Source organism: Triturus cristatus, chromosome 3_2, assembly GCF_964204655.1.
Source record: "Triturus cristatus chromosome 3_2, aTriCri1.1, whole genome shotgun sequence".
NCBI lineage: Eukaryota > Metazoa > Chordata > Amphibia > Caudata > Salamandridae > Triturus > Triturus cristatus.
Window position 1 is genome coordinate 479,339,122 of NC_140584.1, and position 17,351 is coordinate 479,356,472.

Here is a 17,351-nt window from a genome sequence, read left to right on the forward strand (position 1 = left end):
ACCTATCGAGGAGGATCAATATCAACCCTCTACGGAGAGATTTGCCAAAAAAGTGGTTTTCTTTTTCGGACACGTCAGACTCCGAGGGCGAAACTTATAACCAATATCAGGCTCATACCCCAGGGCGCCAAATGCCAAATAATAGCAGGGGTGAACGACCTGGTTTTTTTAGCCAGGCGCGGGACGCAGAGATCCAGATGGCGCCCGAGATACCAACGACGTCAACGGGGTTACCAACAAACACACAATTACCCACAGGGACAGAATTTTTACCAAGACGATCCCCAGGTCTTGGTAAGGAGACATGCTCAATATTGGCGCGAATAAAGCAAATACCGATATTCAATCTGAGCGGTCATGAGATTAATGATCAGACTGAGTCCTTATTAACTAAAGGCCTATCCTTTATTCCTCATACAAAAGCCAACAAGTTTGAAATGTTTCAGGATCTAATTTCTTTCTTTCGGAAAATTAGATTGCGTGCATTCTTCGAAGGCCAGATACACCAAGAAGTATCCATCCCAAATAAATCAGGTCTGGCACCTCCATCTACTTTTGTTCCCACGCTCGAACAGGTTAGCGCGGAAATTGCCATTTTTGAACATGTGGTGTACAACAAACTAACCACTGCCACTAAATTCATTCCGGCACCTCAGTATAATCTATCCAGGGAAGAACATGAAGCTTTAAGCAGTCTCAAGAATAACAAAGAAATTACCATCAAAGGATGTGACAAGGGTGGGGGCATTGTGTTGATGGAAACTGACCAATATGTGGCCAATATGCTCACCATGTTATCTAACAAAGACCACTATACCCCCATCTTCAAAGACCCTACTAAAAGAGTTTCCAAAGCAATAGCAGACTTAACCAACACAGCATTAGATGAAGGGATCATATGTGAGAAGGAGTGGCAATATTTGAATGTTTCCAAACCCAAGATGGCATCTATATATGGGATCCCAAAAATCCATAAAAGCACTACCAACCCACCTTACAGACCAATTGTCACAACGATTGGGTCAGCAACCGAAACATTGTCCAAGTATAGAGATTCCTTGTTACGTCCACATGTCCCTAAAATAAAATCGTACATTAGGGACACGACAGCTTTTATTAACAAGGTTGAACAGTTGCATTTTTATGAGGCCACGCAAATACTAGTGACAATGGATATAGAGGCTTTGTATAGCAACATTCCTCAGGTAGCTGCATTACAGGCTGTTGGCTGGTTTATTGAATCATTTGGTATTGATTGTCCGACCAAATTCATTCTGGACTGTCTACACATTGTATTACAAGAAAACACTTTTGAATTCAACGGGTCACTATTCCAGCAGACCAAGGGAGTCAGCATTGGGGCTTCTTGTGCCCCAACAGTGGCAAATATCTTTATGGCACATCATGAACACAAATACATCTATAATGATGTTGCCCCATTCAGTGAATCTATCACAAGCTGGTCTAGATTCATTGATGATGTCTTTTACATCTGGCAAGGAAATGAAGAGGATCTCACAGACTTTGTATCATGGCTCAATCTCTGTGACACAAACATTCATTTTGTGGCAACGAGTGACAGGCAAAAGGTCGAATTTCTTGATGTCACCATCAAAGCGATGGAGCAGAAACTCTCAGTTGACCTATTCACGAAGCCCACTGCCCGCAACACGCTGTTGCACTTCTCTAGCTATCATCCTAAGACTCAAAAAACAACTATTCCATTCGGGCAGTTTCTACGTCTCCGTAGAAACTGCACCAATTTGTCTGACTATGATAAGCAATCTGAAATTATGAAGGCTAAATTTATAGCTAGAGGATATCCAAAAAGATTAGTTCGGGAATCCTATAAGAGAGCACGGTTTTATTGATCGCCAATACCTGCTCAGTGACAAAACCATCAAGCAACACGATCGGCTGGTATACATTACACGTCATTCAACGATGAATGAAACCATACGCCAGATTGTAAATTCAAATTGGCACATTCTAAATGCCACTAGAGACAAAACAGACCATTGGGCCAAACCGATTTTTGCATACCGTAAAAATAAAAATCTCAAAGACTTCGTAACAAGATCTCGGATGCGACAAATTCCATCGGTTATGATGCAAACTACCATACATGGATTGCCCGTGCTGAATGGGAACTTCAAATGCATGACATGTACAGCTTGTACATTTGCTCTAGAAGTCAAACAATACTCCATTAATGGGGTCACTGTACACCTACAAAGTCTAACCAATTGCAAAACAGCAAATATTATCTATGCAATCCTATGTCCCTGCAACAAAACATATGTAGGTGAGACATCAAGATCAATGGCAACACGTTTAACAGAGCATAGATCAGCAATCAGAACAAAAAAGTCACAAGCACCATTGGTCCAACACTACATGGAATTCAACCACACAACAGAAGACGTACGTTGGCTGATTCTAGAAAAGATCAACACTAATGGATCAGAAGGAACAGAAATTCGCAAAAGGAGAGAGGTTTTTTGGATATTTTCCCTTGACACATACAAAAGAGGCTTGAACAACGAAATTCCATGGAGTCAAGCGATCCGTTTCAACAATTGAGAGTGGAATATTCTTGATAAAAACAAAGAACCATAAGATTATTTCGTGAGTCACACTGTTAATATTTGACCGGTTATCAATATTTGCCAATGTGGATCTTATATTTCAAGCATCTACACCGTATAGGCCATATTTGTAACAGCGAGTTTTCATTTTCGCTGTGCTACTATGTTTCTTACTCGAACGTGAAACGGAGATGTAAAGTACACTTAGAGTAGTTTTGCGGCCTAGGTATTTAGAACATCAATATAATATTCGGTGGATTGAAGTCATGACTCATTACGCTTAGCACGCCATCTGCAGTACCTATGTGTCTGCGTTTGGGGGTCACACCTGCGTCCTTGCAGTGAAAGTACTCTCCCGACCTCGGCGGGGAGGCAAAAACACGGCTCCCACGTGAAACGAGCCACTCACTTTGAAAATAACAACCACATCAGTCTTCTATAGTTAGCAGCAATTGGCCACCATAGACGAAGGCGTGTGGCCTTCAGCCTATCACCAATGAGCTTAAAGGTTATATTCAGGGCCAGGTACATGGTCCTGTTGCTACCTTTGTTACGGAAGCGGACACAGTGGCTACGAGTGCGCGGCAACACTGACAAACTAGGTGAGTCGGCTTTCACTCTATGCATAGTTTAGACTATGCTTGTTTTTCTTGCCATGGCGAACCCAGACGGTAATTCAAACCGAGCACTCATTAGCATTGAGGCCGGCGTCGTTACATGTGAGACACTAATTAGTTAAATATCGGAGCATTTCATCAATTCATTTCAAACGCATGCTCTTCCTTGTAGATTGTGAAGTGATACTCCAACCAAACGTTGCGGCTCTTAAACGAAGCACTTTGTGAGCACTTCGATATCATAGCTCTGGGCGATCGTAGCAGCGATCAGTAAGTACATATGTATTTATTGTATCTACACTCACGGATAGTTGTTGAAATAGCCCTTAGCATTCTGCTAACTCTTTGAATGTAACTAGCTTTCTCTGGATCATTGCGCATACTCTGAACGTAACCAGTCCCCTTTGGATCTTGTTCAGTTACGTCCCGACATTGAGTCTCTTAGATATCGGGGCTACAAATCATGCAACACCCCCCACGTTAATTCTTGCGACTCTTCACAAATTTTGAAAGAAACTCAGCTGGAAGGGGGCCACAAAACTCGTTTAAATAACTAAATCCAGGAGCCCGTGAAACTGCAAAACGTTAGGTAATCTGTTTCTTTTTCTGGTCTTTCTTTCTGGGTGTTCTATGTGTTGTATATAATTATGGCACCCTAGATTGTTTACACACTGAGCTCCTACGGCCAGATCTATAGCTAACGGACTTGTATCTGATTAGCTTATTTTCTACTCACATAGATGTGGACATAGACCGCCGTCAACCCGCGCCAAAAAACAGAGGGCAAAGCGCGCGCTGCACTCCTGAGCACACTGCCGGGTCACATCTACATTAGAATCATAGCCAGAAGGTATGTCAGCTTCAAGTCAGTTGTAAACACAAAATATACAATTGAACATGATGTGGAAGGCTGCATAAACCAAAGGGGGTTATTACCGGGATAGCGATTGGAAACTGGCACACATGTAGGCTCGAATCATTAAGGGCATCTTGGTGTTTCCTGACTAAAACTGGCAAAACTGTAGGCCCGAATTATTTAGGGCATTTTGGTATTCCCTTACTAAAACTAAATTCCCTTCAAATTACCATCAACATTCCCCAACCCTCTTTTCCCCTTTTTTCCTTTTTCCCCTCCTGTTTCTTTTCCCCTCCTTTCTCCCCCCCCCCCTCCCTCCCCACCACACTTCATTTAGGGATGTATATTACATATATGTTGATTTGAGACTAGGCCTGGGCAAAATTTTTGTTCCGTTCGCGGAATTTGCGATAATTTGGCATTTCCGCGGTCCGCGGAGAGCGCGGAAATGTCAAAATTTCCACATTCCGCAGCTTTGCGATAATTTGGTTCTTGCTCGCGCTGTAAAATAATACATTCTCGCGCGCGCGCGATCGCCTTACCTGAATCCCCGCGTTCGCCGACAAGTTTTCCCGATCCGGTCGCGTTCTCCATGAGATGTTGTATTGTTTTAGACATTTGCGCTGTCTCGCGACAGTTCGCGTCCGCAGTGACGTCATGCGTCGCGCGTTCACGTCTCTTTTCTCGCGATCATGCACCGCGAGACAACTGAAAACAAGATGGCCGCGCCCGCAAGCAACCACATGGGTAAGTTGGCGACCCGCAACCATGCAGAAAATCTCGCGAACATGCCGGAAAAAAACTTCCGCATCTTCGCGATATTTCCGCTTGTTTGCGGAGATTTTTAACATTTTCGCGATAATTTGCGAAAGTCGCTTTCGCAAATTCCGCCCACCCCTATTTGAGACACCACGAATTTCAGAAATGAAATGTATATAATCGGGATTAATGTGTAAATAATGTATGATTAATAGAATTATGTGTTCCCTTTTTGTCTTTTTTGTTAATTGTGCATCTCAGTCAGTTGTTGTATATAAATGACCAAAAGTTTGTCTCTTCTTATCATATCTTAGGAGCTAAAGAATCATGGCTGCCTGAGGAAGGCTGAACGCCGAAACGCGCGTAGATCTAATAAAGCCATGCTTTCGATGAATATCTCTGTTGATATCAATTATAAAGCAACTAATCAACTCATGTGAATGGAGCCATATTGTAATAGGTTTCTCTTTGGCCAAGATTGAAAAGAAGGAAGTTGTTTGAATAATAACGACTCAGTAGTCATTAGAGTAGTAGTTTGCATAAGAAAGAGCATAAAATGAAATAAGAATAGATTTTTTGTATATTTTGTATATCTGTACATAAAAGAAGAAATTTGACATAATAAGAAAATAAAAATAGAGAAATCATCAAGTCGTTTCTAGGGTTATTTTTGGTCATAATGACAACATAGCGCACAGTTACATAAATGTGTTTTTGTCAGTTTGGCTAAAAAATATTTTGTTTTTGCTTGAATAAGTTTCCTATATATATATTGTCAAATATGATGTTTATTATATAAACAGCATCACTTCCTTGTTTATTTAAAGAAGCCTTTTGCTGGCACTGAAAGTTCAGCCCATGGTGGAATTCCAGCCCAGCTGATTCCTATTTACTTCATGCGAGAGATGCGGCCCAGCTTTCCATCAAGAGAGGCACCCTGATTACACTTACCCACAGTTAACAGGGAGTTAGCTCACCCTACAGGGATTTGGCAGATTTAGCAGCTTCCCCCACCCTAGGTACATGAGATTGAATAGTGCCAGGTAAGAGTACCATATAATACAGTATTTATATGCATGCATATATTCTCTGTGATATCAAAATTGTTGAACTGTTTTTCTTTTTCACCATTCTCATTGTTCTAATCATTTTATTGTGTTTCCTGCTATTAATTATTGCATCACACATATTTTACTGAAGAATCACAATGCTTTAATAAATATTTAAACTGCATGTTGTGTATTTCTTATGTACCTCTTTGGGGATCATCAAACATCTTAATTTGTCGAGGGATAAAGTCTTTAACTCTGATTGACTCACTTTAAAAAAAAGCAGACATTGAACCTGCGAATATGGTTACTAATGAGTTGGAAAATCTTGTATATACCCAGACATACTGATGCACTTTATTGTGAAACTGTTTTTAATTTATATTTTAATAATTTTTAGTGTCATGCTTTATGGTTGTAAAAAACCAAATAAAGAATAAAGTTATTATATTATTATTATGTACCTCTTTGGGTATGCATCAGTAACCAAATGAAAGGTTCTAGATCTGTTGCCACGATTTCCTTGGGGAGTCGGGGTTCTCATGTTCTGAGATTGCACAATCCATTTGTTACCTTGTCTGGTTTGGGGTACAGATGGTGCACTGTGAGCTAGCAGGACTAAGGCCAACATATCCTGATGGAGTGCTCAGAATCAGTCTTGCACAGTCATGGAGCTTATGTTGTCCAACAAATGCACAGTCTTTAATGAGAAAGCATAAACCGTACAACTCCCTTGCTTAGCTTTGAGGACATTTATGGGCCGATTCCGATCCGGGTCGGAAAGCACTCCGACCGAGCCGGATCCAGAGTGTTTTCCGACTGAGCCGCAGTCCTGCAGTCCGACTGAGCAAGTACGATGCGGCTGTATGCTGCCGGACTCGGTTCGGTCGGACTCCCATAGAAGTCAATAGGAGCCGGTCGTACGACGCATACATGGGCTCCCATTGACTGAATGGGTACGTCGTGGACAAGTGCACCCCTACAGTGTGTACGCATCGATGCCATCCGCACCGTACATGCCTGTGTTGGGGAGACTCATGGGTCTCCCCCTGTGTCCGAGTTGTAGGGCTGTGGGTGACAGGGGGGTCCGACGCGGACCCCCAAAGGCAAACACCCGGACAATCTGCGAGCCGGACACTCCGGCTCACACAGGCTATCCGACGTGTTCATCGTACTGGTTCGGTCGTGAATTGCATCCATTGCACGCGACGGTTAGCTTGCGACCGAGACGTACGGAGCGGTTCGGAACCGGAAACGACTCGGTTGGTGAATTTCATGTAGCTCACATCGTACTTGCTCGCTCGTACAGCTGTATGAGTTGGCCGGAAAACACTCATACGGCTCGTAGTTTTTCCGGCCGGATCGCGTTCGGTGCCCTTCCGACCCGGATCGGAATTGGCCCCTTAATGTTTGAAGGGCTGTATGACAAGGACTATCTTGTTACTGGAAGTACTGTTTATTTCTCTGAGGCATGCTAATAAAAGATGGATGTAATGTATTTCCAAGGCATGCTTGAAGGATGTTCTGTATACTTCTGTGCATTAAATAACTTTAGGGATTAAGTCTTCATTATGTCCAATGCCCCTTGCACTCCAGTCTGTTTTTTCTTCTTTCATTGTTACACGTTGCTTGTTTTTGTGATTGCATTTTCCTTCTTTTGAATTGCTTATTTTTTATTTTTTATTTGCTTTTATTGTTATGTTTTTTATGTCTTGTGTTTATGTCTCTCCTAGGTACCCTCTGTACATCCTGGCTCCTTTACCTCTGATCTTCTTTTGGGTACCATTGACTAGCATCACCTTTCGCTCCCTTAGTCACTCTGGAGGACAGTGTTTACATTTTTATCCTTGCTCCAGACTCCAGTGTAAGCTAAGAGAGGGAAAACAAGCCATTCACACTGGGTGGATATTGATGATTTAATCACAGGTTTTACCTTCCCACATTTAACTTGGACAATGTTTATGACCTTGGTCCAGCCTATAGAATTAGAGACAGCTTGGGCTTCAGTTAAAGATCTTCATGAAAAAAAGTGGCTTGGGGTGGGCCTTTTTCTTTTTGTCTGACTGCCTCATATCATTACTCAGTGCAGATGTCAATGTATTTGTCAAACTGCTTGTATATGGATTAGCTCCAATGGTGCACGTAACGGTCTGCCTGCTAACATGTTTTATACCACAGCATAAGAACACACCGAGGGGCATATTTACAAAGAAATTTGGAGTGGGGTGCTGCACCAAAATCAGCAGCACGACACTTCAACATTTTTAAAATGAAGGGATGCACCATATTCGCAAGAACAAGGTGCACATCTGTGTTTCCCCTGAGCTAGCACAAAAAAATCTGCCCAGCACCAGCACAGGCACCCTACCACCATGTTGAATGGATGCCTGTGCTGGCGCTAAGCAGCTTTTTTGGTGCAATTGTTCAGGGGCGATGGTTTATGTACAGGATTGTTTATGTGCTTGTCATGGAGAAGAACAACATCCAGGTGTCATGGAGAAGAACCACATCCAGATAATGTATAAACTTCCTTTAATCACAACAGGTAACGGCAAGATGTCCGGCAGGCGGGAAACCGCACCAACATTCCCGTAACGTCCTGCGCATGGAACTCAAGCAGTGTTCCAATTCCATGCTCAGCACGAGGCGGCATTTAAAGACTTCCACATGGCTTTTCCCTATAGAAAAAGCATAAGCAGTATTACAATACTTTTAATAAATTAAAGAAGATACCAGAAATAAATTAACTAAACAGAACATAATGGCAAAGGGAAATTGAAACATAATACACTTTATAAAATGGCACACCCACCCCTAAAATAAACAAGAAAGTAATACGGTTGTAATTGACATTACCCCAGAGTAGAACAACACTCCAAGGTTAAAGCACTAAGGGGAGAGAGTTAGACAAAATCGCGGAACTTGCTAGGAAAAGTAACTATCCTTGCACTGTGTCTCAATTTAACATCCTTAACTGGATCACTAGAAGTGGATGGTACTTCATCTAACCTAGAAAAATCCTCACAACACACAACAGTGTGAAAACACTCACTTTTCTCAGCCTCATTCTTCTGCAAATTTGCATGCCCATGTCCAATCCAAACCACTGTCTTACCCTTCCACCATTGCCCATTCTCAACTTGCACATTATTTCTATTCACCTTGATGACCCAGACTAGAGGTCCAAACTTAGTTTTGCCTTTGTTGGTGTGAACAGGTTTACCAATGCGAACTAAATCGCCCACCTTTACTTCCACAACCTTGACTTTGTTTCTCACATCAAAATTGTGTTTTTGTTTCTCCTGGAAGGAAGAGACCCTTTTCCTGACAATCTCATCAGAAACCAGGTCCTTCTTGGGCCCTACCCATTATTTCATCCAAGCAGGACATGGTGTTGATCATCTACCATGCAGCAATTCAAAAGGAAAGACACCGGTTGCCGGGTGGGGAGTAGTACGATAAAAACCACAATATGCTCTTGACAGCATTTGCAATGACACATTTGTTTACAATAGCCCACTGAATACACGCTCTTCACACTTTGTTCATTCTCTCTACCAACCCATTAGTTTGAGGATGATAAAGAGAACTTTTAAGGTGTTTAATGCCACTGGTCACCAGAAATGTTCTGAACTCATGGGAGATGAACTGTGACATGTCTCTAAGATCTCTTCCAATGTTATCCACCTCTTCTGCTTCACAATCATCAATGATGCATTTGTTTGCTGCCGTCTGCTTGTTCTTTTGACTTGTTCTTTTGACTGTGGCACACCTTGGCAAAGTGTCCACATTAATTGCGCGCTATACACACAACACTTCTTGTTGGACACATTCCGCCACCCCGACATGGCTTCGATTTCCACATCTGAAACAAATCTCTTGTTGTGAAAAAAACGTTTATGTCTTTCTTGCTGTCTAATGTCCTTCTGTATTTCACTGTAATTTGTATTAACAACACACACTAACCCTTCTTTCTTGGAATTCAGCTCTTTTGTCGAAAGTTTTGATGTTTCTATACTTTTAGCTACTTTTAATGTTGCTTCCAATGATGGGTTTCCCTTTGAAAGTAATTTCTGCTTTACTGATTTATCAATGCAATGACCAATTAATTGATCCCTGACCAACTGGTCACACAAATTCTCAAACTGACACTCTGACGCTAATCTCCTGAGTGCCGTTATATATGTATCGACATCTTCACTCACTTGTTGTACCCTTTTAAAAAAATGTATGTCTCACACCACCAGGATGGGTTGAACATCAAATCACTCTTGTAACTTCCTTACAGGTTATTGGTAGTCATTTAGTTCCTCATCGTCAACATTCCTTTCAGCAAAGTGTTTAAAAATTGCCCTACCCTCAAATCCCAAAGAATTTAGTAGCAGGTATTTTTTCCTTTCTGGATGGTAGCGAATTGCTCCAATAGCACCCAGATACGTTTCAAAACCGTCAAACCATTCTTTCCATATGACTGGTGGATCACCTGGTGTCTGTATAATTGGTGGTGGAGGTACAGCCTGCATTGTTCTCCTTAGTGTTGAAAATACCATGGATTCTTGTGGCAATAACTTATGCTAAAATTCCGAAACTCTTTTGTTTACAGCACCAACATTTTCAAAAAAGCAAGTAATGCACATGTTTATAGATAAATGCTGTGCGTGTCAGCGCATTGTGATAATAAATGACACACAATCATTCCCTTACAGCTTGCTTTGGACAGTACCATACTCTAATTGCAGCACTCGTGGGGCTGTGTGCGCACAAATGAACGTATTTTAAAAATAGTTCACACACAGCTTCTCTGTTATTTTTTCCTGTACCCCACTGTAGAGTCTTTGCAGCGTGTACTAAAGTATTTACATACAAGTATGCTGTGCGTGTTAGCATTATGCAGTGCGTGTGAGAATTCATAAAATATTCTCTAACAGAGCACAGGACATGCCATCAACTTCAGCCGTGCATGTCAGTGATGAAACTTTACTTCTGCAGATTAAAACTCTTATGAAGTTAACTATGTGCGTACACACTGCAGACTTTTTGCCCGATCTTTTCAACCTAAAATGGCCACCGCGTATGTTCCGCACAACAAACGCATTGCATTTCAGCGTGCCATGTGTGTTTCACTGCCTGCCTGTTCTCGCAGTCTTGTGCATATGCATTCACAATATACTTAATCTAGCTTCATGTAGTTGGATCCTCATTCACACCTCGCCGGAAAAAAAAACAATTAAATTATGTCCATATGGCGATGGGTTGCTCCCTCGATCACGTGACCGGATTAACTTGGTTTCAAGAGACTCCTTGCACAGCCTTTTTTTGTGTGAAAATCTTCATGCTGGGTCCATGTGGACAGCTCGTTGACTCGTCACCAAATGTGTGTTGCAGAATGCAGCATACATGGAAAGAATAAAAACCGTGAAGAAATCATTGATTTCTCCTCATATTGCCATTTTAATATCTGATAATCCATGGTGTTAGGATGGCACTGTTTTGGTGCTGCCTCAGCCTTGTAAATCTGGGGCAGCATCAAAAAGCAATGGGTGTTGTGGTGGAATGCCCACATCAACACCCATTGCATGCCCCTTTGCGGCAGAGGACTGCGGCGGAAAGGGGCATATTTACAAGGTGGTGCTAAGGCATGTTAAGTGGCTTAGTGCCGCCTTGTAAATATGGGAAATAACGCTACGCCACTGGAGCATCAAAAAAAGTGACACTCCAGTGGCGGTAGGGGATTATACATTTGCCCCAGAGTATCAAATGGACTATTATCTTGTTTGAGGCAGCAGTTCTTCTATTGGAATGATTGCACTGGATGAGATAAATGAGTATGAGATAACATCTTTTGCAATATTTATTTCAACTAAGTCACTACTTTGATATCGATAAACATTTCAGGAGCTTCATGTAAAGTAAGCAAGTTTGTATGATGGGGCATTATCCTTCAAATTGTTAAAGGTCAGAAGGTATAAGACAAGGATTCAAACAGGTACATGCATCAAGGTAGGATTTTGAGAGTTCTTAATTGCGATTATTAAGTAATCGCAATTAAGGACTCGCAAAAGCCTATGCATGTAGGAATCGCTATAAAAATAGCGATTCCTAAACATTCCTTAATTGTGACTTGCAAATTGTGAGTCGCAATTAAGGCACGGCTCCCCATTCATTCCTATGGGCCTACAGGCCCATAGGATTGAATCGGAAATTGTGCATGCAATTTCAAGCGTGCAAGGGTATCAAAAGGACACCATGTTGCACCCCTGAAATTGTGACCTGCACCCATGTTGTGCACACACATGCCCCAAGGACATGTGTGTGTGCAACATGAAACTTTAAAAAATGCACTTTAGTGCATTTTTCAAAGTTTTTTAAAATTACCGACCAGTGTAATCGCTCGGTAATTTGCGGCCCCAAATAGCGAAATCGCAATTTAAAAGTGGTTATTGCATTGCATTTAAGGAATCACAAATTGTGATTCCTTAAATGCAATCGCAATTTAGGAAATCGCAATAAATTGTGATTACCTAAATTGCGCGTCCCCAACACTTTTATGCATCGCAAAAGGCCATTTTGCGATTGCAAATGGCTGATTTTTGTGAATCGCACCGTTTGCGCTCGCAAAAACCTTTAATGCATCTGCCCCATAGTCTCTCCCCTCCTGTTTGCTCATTTGTCTTAAGCCATGTAGTCCTATGATACAGCTGCATGGGCAGATGACAATAGCAATGCATCTTCTAAGCCCACTGTCTACACCAAATTTCACGTGGTTTATGCTACCAACCCAATCACTGCATTTCATGTTCTTTAGCCCTTAGCAGTACAGTTTGGTAGTGGACCATGGTATAAGTTAAACGATGAGAAGACACATGTGATTGCAACAATTGGACATGAACCTGCCTTCATAAACAGAATACCTTGATGTTTTGCTCAGAGTTTCTGTTCCTATAATTGTTAAGAATAATTATAAACCCCTGCATAAGAACTGCAGCAATCTAGTGAGGTAATAGGATCATTGATAACTCTTGCTAATTGGACATTGTAAAATGATAAAAAAACATTATTTTCCCAGAATGCCTATAGTGGTTTCAGTCTACTTCTTTTTATGAACCTATCACGTTTTTAAGCAAGCTAAATCCTTCTATTTGTAATCTGATATACAAGCCTGGTTTGGTGCTATGCTCTATTAAGTTTACACTTGAAGACGATGGTTGGGGAGTATAAGACTTTAATTCTGACCTCTTTTGGGCTGTTGTGGTTAGGCACGTAATGCACGTTATTAGAGGTTGGGTGTTTGACACACTGCAAGGGTTCTTATGATAGATGAGCAACGGCAATTTCTACTCAAACATGATTCAGCTGAATATTGAAATAATTTACATTAAAGCCTAGATTTGGATAGGCGTGCGGCAAACAGATGACATAGTATAGAATAAGAATTACCCAACAATCATGCTCTCACATAAACCTTTTTATGTGCCACAGACAATCAATGGAAAAGTGCTCGTATAATTAAGCCTGGGCGTATTTCGCTGAGTTTTATTGTAACTTCGCGGAGTTTCACGTAGCAAAACTCAGCGAAATACGCCCAGGCTTAATTATACGAGCACTTTTCTGTGAGTGTCGGAGTGCAGTGCGAACTGCAGTTTGTGCTGGTATTTCTGCTGCCCGGATAGAAATTCTACCTGAGTGTCAGCTTGCGCTCGTGAACTTACCGTTCGCAATCGCGAACTTACCGTTCGCGATCGTGGTGAATAAACTCTGCTGCACATCGCGAAGCAGAGTTTTTTGCACTCTGCAAACTCCGCGGAGTGGGGAATGCAGAAAAACTCTGCACTCCACGAACGGAGTGAAGTTTACCGCCCAGGCCTACGTATAACACCGTTGGCACAACTAAAATGCCTTAACTGACCTTAGGGCCAATAGCCTTTGACCGTTTGACCATCCACCACACTGTCATTGGCTAATTACATCATAAGGCCTTTTCTGGGACCCCTCTTCATTAGAGGTTTTAAGAAATGTCAACTAGGGGAACTGAATATTTTTGGCAAATGTCTTAAAATTTCCCTTGCTTGAAAGGTTGATGTTGGTAGCATGGAATGTCCCACCTACTTTTATTTTATATTACACAGTGAAGGTGCACAGTATAGATGGCTTTCCATTTTGTGTGAAAGTGCTCCTTACAGTTCCAAAAAGAATTTTGATCTCTACGGTTTAATACATTTATGCTGAGCAGAAGTGTATTTTTGTGGTGCTTATTTCAGCATTCATGTTGAAGACTGGTCTTTGAAACTCTTCAATTAGTAAGGGATGGTTTGGAGAAGAGGGGCTTAGAGGCAGTGCCAAACCCACTTACCTGTGATCTGAATAACCCCCAGTTTGATTCCCTCACTGATAGTTGCCAAATCTTGTAGACTTCAAGAACGTTTGGAATAATATGTATAAGGACATTTTATATATTACAAACACGTTGATCTACATTTTCAACTTATAAAACACCAGAAAAAGGCATACAAGAGAGGTTTACAAAGTTTAAATAAAACTTTGATTTCAGCTCTATCTACTGCACCACTCCATAGATGGCTTATTGTCAGAGTGACAGACCTGCTCCTTTTGCATAAACCTGCCACCAACTGGGTTAGTCATCTTGGTCTGAGGGGTAAGCTTTGCATTAGAGTCCTGTTAAATAGTACATTTTCAATCAGTCTGAGTTCACATCAAGATGTGCACCGTCAAAGGCTTAATAACATTCAACACTCTAGGGCTCCATAATGGAATAGCTAGGATAAACCATAAACAACATTTGTGTCAGGTATTGGACTTACAGCAAATGACTGTTTGAGTGTTTCACCAATGACCTACATTCTCTCTACTGAAATGCTCAAGGCAAGTTTGAGTTCTGATTTCCCACATCTTAATGCTTGTGTAATTGCTTCATAAGCTCTCAATTTAGTAAAGAATCTGTAGTAAAGAGTGATTACATTTGAGTCCCATTGTCAGTGAATAGCAACCCAGTGAAGATCTTCAAAGTGCAGAACAAATTGTCAAACCCAGAAAGCACAGAAGCTTTGATAAATAAAGAATGGACAAGGTGATAACACGCCTGATTAAGTTTTCTGGAATCTCTTGACATTTCAAAAGGAACATTATGCAGCATTATAATGATTCTCAGGAATACACTAGAAACAACATTGTCTCAACTAACCAAACAATCACTACCATGTTCCACAACAGCACAATTCAAGTACCAATCTTGATAGATTCTAGAGCAGCAGGACATTTCTCAGATTAAGGATAATTTAGAGAATCGGGATAACGGTGGGAGGGAGAGTTAGATAGAAAAGGTAAAACAGGGGATCACTTTCGCACTTCGACCTATAGTGTCAGCATAGTAGTGTCTTTACGTCTAAGATTGCCCAGATTGATATAGGGACTTTGGTCTAAACAGTGCTCTATTAGGCATGCTTGCTCAATGTACATAATTTGTTTATCGATTGGAGAGCTTGAACTTTGTAGTTGAATTCCTCCTTCTGCTTAACACACATTTGCACTGCAAACATCTCTCACTAAAAAATGAGTCCATTAAAAACTGTGTTCTCCTGTTTTGACAGTCACAAAGTCACGAAATAGAAGTCATCGACGTTGATCTTTCAAAAGTATACAAAATAAGGTAAACATGTTATCACCACTATGACATTAGACTGCCAAATTGATATGGAACATGTAGCAATACAATACATTGATCCAAAGGCCAATGGATTTATTAGCCATCCCTCATTGTATATACCTAAGGGGGATGAATGTATTTATGAATGTGGTATTTGTATAGAATACAAGTGATCTTTGGATGTGTGTCCTTTAGTGAGTAAAATTGCTATCAAATATCCGTAACATTTTAATTTCTACATTTTATAAACAGTTAGAAACTGCACAGCTGTTGAGAAAGTTTGATCTATGACTCCTTCAGTAAATGTAGTAAATCTATGGCGCTCATAATGAGGCCATCAGTATGCCTGAATACCACACAATTCCATTTGTGTTATGTATTGCCCTATTAGCAGAATGAGGTATATATAGTGCAATGCATAGTTGGATTATATATGAATGCTTTTGTGGAATTTATTATGATTTGCTGATTTATTCACATGATATTTTCTTTGGCTGTCTCATTATTTGTACTCAGGATTTGTAAAGTGTGGGTAATGATCCAACAAGGTATTCAGGTGCTTGCAGGTCCCGGACACTCATTTGAGCAGCCAGGTATTGAGGGTCCTTTGGAATTCCAGGAGTGAGGTGGTGGTCCAGAGATGCGTGGGGAGGTTGCACAAATCTCGGGGAAAAGCAACGAGAAGCCAAACAAAAAAAGGGGGGTGGGAGCAGGAGAAAGCAGCAAGAATGAAGGAAAAGCAGGGAGAAGGCACACTAGAAAAGTGGGATAATGTCAGTGGAAAGCAGTGAAAACTTGGTAAAAACAAGGAGAAGGCACACAGAAATGGGGGAAGCAAGGAGAAAGCAGTGAAACCAAGGGAAAAGCTAAGAGAAAACACTGAGAAGGGGGGATGCAGAAAAGCAGGAGAAAGCAGGAAGAATGAGGAAAAAGCAAGGAGAAGTCATTCAAAAAATGGGGGGAAAGGAAGGAGAAGACAGGATCAATAGTGGGAGAACAAAGTAAAACCAAAGGGGATGATGGACAGAGTGTTGAACATGGCAAGCACTTACTCCCAGTCAACTGATCTGGGTTTAATCCATCATCATTCTTTGGGGGAGATGGGCCTGGGACCTCCTCCCTTTCTCCGTGCATGACAGATCTCAATCCTAATCCTCTGTGTTTTTCCCCATATCCTCTGATTATGTTTTCTCTTTCTTCTCAAATCAGTACAAAATGTGGTCTTCACCATTTCCCTACTAGTATTGCTTACATTCCATTACCCCCTCATCTACATCCTACTCGTCCCAGTCCTAACATTTGAGTAATTTCTGCCTCTTACAGAGATTTCCACTCTAGGGAACGTAGATTCCTTCAGCTAAAGCTGTCTTCTATCTCTATGATAGAAGTATAAAACAACTCCCCCCCCACCAATTCTCCTGTATTTTCCTCTGTCCTTGTGAATGAAAGGTAAGCCATGCTATGTCTTTTATTTTTATTTTGCATTGACATTTATGTGTTTACTTATGTGATATATTACCGTCTTCGTTGTTGGGCGTGAAGGGTTGTGTCCACTGCAAGCGGCGGCGTGTTCCCTGTCTTTGTGCTGAGCCAGGGACAGGGAGCTTAGGTCTGGACTGCGCTGGCCAGAAGGCAATTGAGGAGCAACGTTGCGGTGCTGAAGCTGGGACCGGTGTCGGGTGTATGCGCAGTCCTGGAAGGCTGCATTCTATCTTGTTTGGTAGCAGTGTCTTGCGGGAGTGAAATTTCGTTGTCAACCAATGCTATCAAAGCAGGTAGGAAGCTGCTTTAGTGTGTTCGTTAACTGCTTCCGTTATGACA

At 41.4% G+C, this 17,351-nt stretch overlaps 1 long non-coding RNA gene across 1 annotated transcript in view; it reads left to right on the top strand.

Annotated features, from left to right (window-relative positions):
* The first annotated feature begins 3,374 nt into the window (after positions 1-3,374).
* Positions 3,375-17,351, top strand: part of LOC146857570 (uncharacterized) — a 255,337-nt gene continuing 241,360 nt past the window's right edge. Inside the window, exons 1-2 of the long non-coding RNA XR_014979592.1 lie at positions 3,375-3,475; positions 5,648-5,863. This is a non-coding gene — a long non-coding RNA (uncharacterized LOC146857570). The remainder of the gene's footprint in view (positions 3,476-5,647; positions 5,864-17,351) is intronic.